The sequence below is a fragment of the Perissodus microlepis genome, chromosome 8 (assembly GCF_051167445.1).
Source record: "Perissodus microlepis isolate ML-2025 ecotype Zambia chromosome 8, ASM5116744v1, whole genome shotgun sequence".
Classification (NCBI taxonomy): domain Eukaryota; kingdom Metazoa; phylum Chordata; class Actinopteri; order Cichliformes; family Cichlidae; genus Perissodus; species Perissodus microlepis.
Genome location: NC_140468.1, coordinates 11474805 through 11482223, shown reverse-complemented (window position 1 = coordinate 11482223; position 7419 = coordinate 11474805).

The window sequence follows — 7419 nt, the reverse complement described above, 5'->3', positions numbered from 1 at the left end:
AAATTGACAACATTAGTCATAAAGTGATTATCAATTAACTAAATATCAATTGTAGTGTAGCCTGCTCATGCTGAATATGGACTTTTGTCTTGCAGTCACTGACTGCAAGACAAAAGTCTTTGACAGTGTTGAATGAAAACTACTTTTCTACAGAGGCCACACGCATTTTTTGTCAATCGTGTCTTTGTTGCATTCGCATATTTGGAGGAACAGAAAGGGTATAGTGAAAATGTCTTTGAGTAGAAGGTTTTTCAGAATTCATCTGCAAAACATACAAAAAAATGAAAATATAAGACATAAGATGGACCTGCAAGGACTGGCATGCAAAACTTTTCTATGTAATGGAGGCTGTCCGTATTACAAGTCCTTTATTAAAGGCTGCCACTGAACGCTCCATAAATACTCTTGTCCTTATTTCAGTACCGCAGAACTTAGAACTATGTAGTACGGTGTTATTATGAAACATAGGCCAAAATCCAGTAATAATATAAATGCTTTGCAGTTCATTGGACTAAGACCAAAAAAGAGCAATGATTAGTTGTAGCTGTACCACTAAATGAACTGTGGCCATATTTTTCTGATAGCAAAATCACAATGTGGTGTTTGAACCTGACAGACAGGTGTGAGGAAGTCCTGCCTACAAAAACTGGATGAAGCTGACTTCCTGCTGTCTAATCCACCCAAAGCACTAGCAGTACAGAGATAAGGTCAAGTGTGCATGGCCATTGGGGTAAATAATTAAGATAATGCCTGAGGAGGTGTCCATTAACACCAACTAATGGATAATATGGAAGCCAGAACCATCAAGGTCTCTGAAGATTTTTATGTTTAAAGTTGCAAAAAGCTTGTTTTTAGAAAATACTAAAAACACCAACATTTGAAACGAGTGCCTAAATATGGTGACAATTTTGGTATTAGTTTTGAAAAAAAGAGTAATTCAAAATAGCAGCCTCCTCTGCAAATGTATCAACAGCACTGGTATTCAGACTATGTGAGGACATAGTCCTAAAAGTGCAGTGTCGGCAAATGGATGATTTTGATTGTGACAGGATTAGGCAAGATATATGAGACATGCTTGCATCATGAAGGTGAGACATCTGACCAACGCTTCCCTATAAGATATGTCATATATCTAAAATATCCTGTTGTTTAGGTTCAGAAAGACAACCCCATTCACACCCCAGAGATTGGTAGTAAATAAATTCAGTGCAGTTAGTGCAAACCCATGCAACCCAAACATCCCAAGAGAGGCTTGAGTCACTGCAGACAGCACATGGAAGACAGGCTATTGACATGACAACACTGATGTAAACTGTATGTATAATCTCATTTATATTTTTAATTCAACTGCACATATTGGTATAACTGATACAGCAAAAACAAAGAATTGATAATATAATGCAAAGATTAGATTATCAGATGCTTACAAAATAAGAACATAAAGCAGAGAAACTAAATGGGGTTCCACTCTGTAAGGCAATCGTTTCTCTGTGAAGTTTAAAATATATATTTTTTGTGAGGACAGTGTTGATCCAACTCTGTGGTCATTTTGGAGGCCATTGTATTGTGATGATGATACATTATGATGCATCCCACCTAGTCTGTATATATCCGCAATGCACGAAGACATCAATATAAGCATGTCTCAGTATTAACTTCACACCTTATTCACTCATCCACAGAGTGCAAGAGTACTGGAAACTGAAATATGAACTTAACTGAGAGATGAGCCTTACTTCTTATAAATAATTTATTAAATTGCTAACGAGCCGTGGGTGTACTTTTTCGATCCTTTTATGACTCCAGCCACTAGATCGGTTTTAGTTGGCAGGTTTTGTATGCAGCCTTTCACCTTACATGCAATTCATTTTCCAGCAGATTTGTAAAGTTTGGGTGCATGTAATTAAGAAGTCAGGCAATGTAAACGAAACGTTTCAGTAAGTTTTTATGACAGTGATATATACGACATAGATCATCTTCACTTATTTTGACTTGCTAATTAATCAACATTATTTATTCAGGGAAAAAAAAGCTAACTTTGTAATTAGCAACTGGCTTGATCTGTTAGAGCAGACTCAGCAAGAATTAGGAAGTTTGAATTTGATCTGGTAGTCTAAATAACTCATTAGCATCACGATTTACTGAATGTTACATGAAGTCAGTGCTGCTTATGCTTGACATGTAGATGATTATATCAGTCGGTAAATTAGAACACAAATAAATCTCCGGGAATTTATGAATTGGTATATATATCAGCACCGGCTTCCCTGTTACTCTGTTTTTGTGACTTTTTTGGTATCCGAGTGATGAAAAAGAACAGCTATATACAATCATATAAATGATTTTTCCAGACAAAAACAGGTTTAGATGATGCTCAAGATAGAAACTTGGTCTAGTTTTCAAGCTGGAATAGCAGGCAGTGAGTGAGCACATTAATCTAATGCATCAGCAGGTCCACATTTGTTTTAATGCAAACTGAAGAGAAGAAACGCACTGCATCTCAAGGGAGAAGAAGCTTAAAATTTCAGTCTAATGATAATAGATGATAATGTTAATGAGTTGTCCAAACATAACAAATGGAATGAATTACTGCCTTAGAACGAAGTCTGTTTCATTAAAATACAATAAAAAGGAAAGATTAGTTTTATATGGGGAAATAACTTTCCTCTTTTGTGTTATTGATGAGAGTAAGGGGGACATATCAAGGTTGGCTTGAGCCTCTGGTCAGTATTGATAAAATATTGCTACTGTATAGTTTAGCCATTTTTCTTGGACGCTTATGTGACATTAAGCTAAATTAAATTATTACCATGACTGGTGACCCCTCAATGGGCCGTATGAGTCAACGCAGATCGAAGCATTAGTCGCTGGTTTTTTTTAGGTGGCGAGATCACCAAAAATAAGAACACATGCCTATTTAAAACTAAGAGGAAAATAATATATTGCAGAACATTTTTGGGGTCAAAACCATAGGCTTCAATCTGTGTCGATGATCTCATTTCCCAAATAATGTTCTTCCACCTTAATCAATTTTGTGGCCGGCCTGTGTTCATAGTAGCCAGGAACACTGGGATTATGCGCTGAGGCTACTCTCTCTCTCTCTCTGAGACGACCTTGTCTGTGTAACATTACTGTTAGCCCTCGGCCTCGGGCGGTCAAACACACACTCAATCACCCCTGTAACCCTTGCAGTCAACAGCACACTGTCACAGCCCGTTGCTACAATCTCAATTTGTATTTCGTCGCAGACTGAGATGACTTGACAGAGAAAAATAAGAGGATTTGTCTTGATCTTCAACTCTATCCCTCGAGGAAACTAGTCTGCACCTTGAAGTTTAGCAACCACATGGTCATTTACTTTGGGTCAAAGTGTACTTTTGTTAGTGACGAGGGAGGTTCTCTAGTGTCATTTACACACACAGGTTTTGTGAAATGTCAGTTTTTTTCAGCTCAAAACTTTAATATAGTGATCTTGATTTTCAAGATGTTTTTGGCATTTAATGTTCCCTTCTACTGCACATTACTTTGAAACCAAAAGTCTTTAATATGCATGCAATATACACAGTTTTGCTGCTTGTGTCTGGAAACATATTTTAAAAAGGTATGCTATTTATTTATTTAAGATTCAGTTTACAAGATGCAGTAGAGAAAGACATTAAATTAATCATAAATATGAAGATTAACTAAATGACAAACAATTTTAACACTACTTTCATTTGTTTTCCCTGTGACTCTATCATGTGTAAAAATGACCGCACTGCACTTTAAACTCTACCAAAGATCATAGCAGCATCCCTAAATTGGTAGAACAGACCTGTGCCAAGCCTGCATCAGTAAACAAAGCAAGCCTCTAACGGTGATGCACAGTAATGGTTCAGGCATGAGCCTGGCCAGAGCGTCGCATGAGGTGCTAAACAGCAAACGGCTATAAATATAAGTAGCGAACACTGCCAGTTGCACTCTTGCGGCTGAAATGAGCCCGCTGATGGGAGCTTGAGAAAGAAAGGGGATATCAGTGGTCGCTAAATCATTCTGTAATCAGCCCTCTATGCAGGCTCATCCATGCATGTTCAACACCCTATTCTGGAGGGCTCCAGGAACAGAATACTCCAGCTGACCCCATCTGTACCCCATCTCGTTTTGCATTATTCCTAAACCATAAAAGTTCCATGCAGCACAAAAGAGTTAATGATTCTCTTTGTTTTGTTGCGGGGAACACAACCAAAGAAAATGACAACAACAAATCCATCAAACTTAGCAGTACTGAGCAGATCAGCAGTTTTTGCCAGCCCACCCGAGGCCTAAAATGCACATATTGCACGCTGGCCCCCCAAGCAGCAGGCGGCCCAGGGACTCGCCAGCCCCTTGGTGGCCAGAGAGGACTTGATAAATGACTTGAGCAAACTTCTCTGTCACCAGTGAGGGAGGAGTCCCCCACAGTAAGCTACATCATCCTAACAGCATTATTCTTTTCATGCCCGTTGTCGATACGGCGTCCTGTGATTGGCGTCACGCTTTGCACAGGTTAATTGGAATTCTGAACTGGAAAACAGCAGGGGAAAAGTGCAAATATTGTCACCCAGAGATTCACCATATGAAGACTGTGAATATGTGTGTCAATTCCAATCCTTGGCAAAGACATGAAATGTTAACAATGTTGAAGCACAGACTTTAGGCGCCGTTAAATAGGACTCTTTTCAAATTACTTAGCAAGATAAAGTGGGGTTACTTAATATTTTATTAGCTTTTTTTCCTAATGTTAATTGACAACATATGATACAGGACTCATATTTGAATATGTTTTAGAAACAGTGTAGCCAGAGCTAGAGAAATAGCTTAATAGTGAGATCTAGGTTTACAAGTTGGTGCCTTATACAGTTCTTTTTCTAAATATACTGTTAACTCTCATGCACTTAGGTATTAAAAATAAAATGGAAACTGAGTTAGCCTTCCTCATCAGGGCAGATAGGAGACAGTGTCAGATGGCCTTATTGATAAGTTAATGAGGCAAAAAACACTTCCTAGAAAACCTGTCCACTACCCACCCCACAACCATCTACTCAAATCATTGATTTACACATTATTCACATTGTATTGTTTACATTGCAGAAATAGTCTGGCTAATTAAAGGTTGCATCCTGGTGAACTAAACCTAACTCAGCCATTTCTTTTAATCTTGATCCAGAATTACTCTACAAGGTCTGGCTGACATATGATTTCTGTATTGCGTCATTTGATTCTGTCGACGGGTGAACTGCAGGGAAATCCCTAATGAGACTCTGAAATACTTGTTTCATGTTTGAGCAGTAATGAAAATTACTTTTCTTTTGGAACCAGTACACAAGAATCACAAGAATCACCAAGACAGCAGATCAAGAGTAAAATGAAGTATGCAAATGTAATCATATTTATCAGAGAATGCTTATGGCAGAAAGCTATTAATTTCTCCTGTGCTTCTTGACACTTTAACATATGCATCACCTGCTTCGCGCAAATGATTATTTTTGTGTTTTCCATCTCCGTTGACAGAGCATTATTTTCTTTTCCATTGCGTCTTGTTATTTTTCTAAACTTTCTCTGTCTGAGGAGTGTAATGGCCTTTGATTGAAATTTCATTCAGAAAAACTAAGTGAAATACATGTTGTGTATTTAATGGGAAAAATAATTGCACGTCAGGTGAAACAAAGCATGACGTATAGTAACCAGGAAGACTGACTGAAAACACAAGTCAGCAAAGAGGTCAGGCTGTTCACTCTTTCATTTGTTGCAAACACCCGCTATACTCGTGCATATTCCCATTATGTCACTCTCACTCGACTCTTTTATTGCTCACACACTCACTTACTCACTTACTGATATAGGCTGTGATAAACTTACTGTGAGAAATGTCAATGAAACAGTTGACAATAGGGAAACATTTCTGTATTGTTAGATTAAGAATTCAGTTTTTTTGTTTGGGGACAGGAGCTTTAAAAAACCTTTAAAAAAACAGTTGTTTTCATGTATTGGGAAATGATAAACTGCCATATTTTTGTTATAGAAAGATACAATACAATTACGTTATCTGACTAATTATCCAAGGAATGAAAACCTTGAATGTAGCTCTTAAATGTCCACCTTTAATGTCTATTTCTGGCCCTGTGACTCTGGCATCCTTTGACTCTCTTCTAAGTGCAATGATCTTAAAGGTTGCCAAGCAACAGTTTTATTTTTCAAAAAAGAAACTTTGTGCCGTGGTAAAGGAAATTTTTCCAATCTTGGAGCAGGATAGGTCTATAACTTAATCAAATTTTTTTAGTAATTTGTAGAAACCACTTTTGGAGATAGTTATGCCTGTAGATTGTGCTGTGTTTATACTAACCTTTAAATGCAGCTTATATAGCTTTTCATGCATAGAATATCTTTGCATAGCTCCAAACAGCAAAGGTCACATCAAAGGCAAAAGACTATAGACGTATTTTTCTCCAGAAAACACTATTCTTGAATTACTCTTTCTTCCGTTACTTATATAGAGTGTGACATCTTGTAATGGATTTGCATAATGCCTGCTTAATGGCTAGTCTGCCTTACTGTCACTGGCTTTAGATACTTCTTTTAGCTCTAACTGTAGAAATGTGTCAGCTATGTGCAAAGTACCCCTAATGTTCTAAAATTGGCTATAGGAGTAAGCACAAGAGTCTTTGTGCACTCCTGGGATCTGAGGAAAAGCAGACTCTGAATCTTTTTTTAATGGCAACAACAAGAAGAAAGTCTTTAGTCACAAAGTGACTAACATTCATATTTCTTTTGACTGCACAATCCCAGGCTAAAGTTATGCTTAAATCATACTGTTAAGGGTCATTTAGAAATTATAGAAACAGTTATGGACACAAGCAACAATTTGGGTGGTGTAGTTTATGTGTTTTCCAAATGCTTTTTGGTCTTCAGTCAGCTTTTTGTTAGCAGTACCTGATGGCAGAGATACGATAAATAACTGGTCACTAATCTTTTGGAAATGCTTGCATATTTGCAATAAACAATATGACACCAAGGTACCAAAAGTTAATGCTGTGGTGTTTAGTTCAAATTGGTGATCGGGTGTTTGATGTGACCAGATTTCTCTAAAAATGAAAATTATTTGTGTTGCACTGTTTTTTGCAGATGCTGTAAAACATATTTTTGAACACATTTTCAAAACAGTCAATTCCCTGAAAAGAATGGAAACATCTAGTTCTAACTTATTTGCCAGTTGTGTTTACTGAACATTTACTCTGGTCTAAGCTGGTTGACACCAAATCTAAGTGGCTCCATTTTGTTCAGAAAGGTAGAGTGTAAACTTTTCTACTCTGTCTGCAACATGTCTTTTAGACCCCATTCCTACAAGACTACGGTACTAGATGAAGTCCTTGCATTAATTAATGTTTCAATCTTAAACATGAT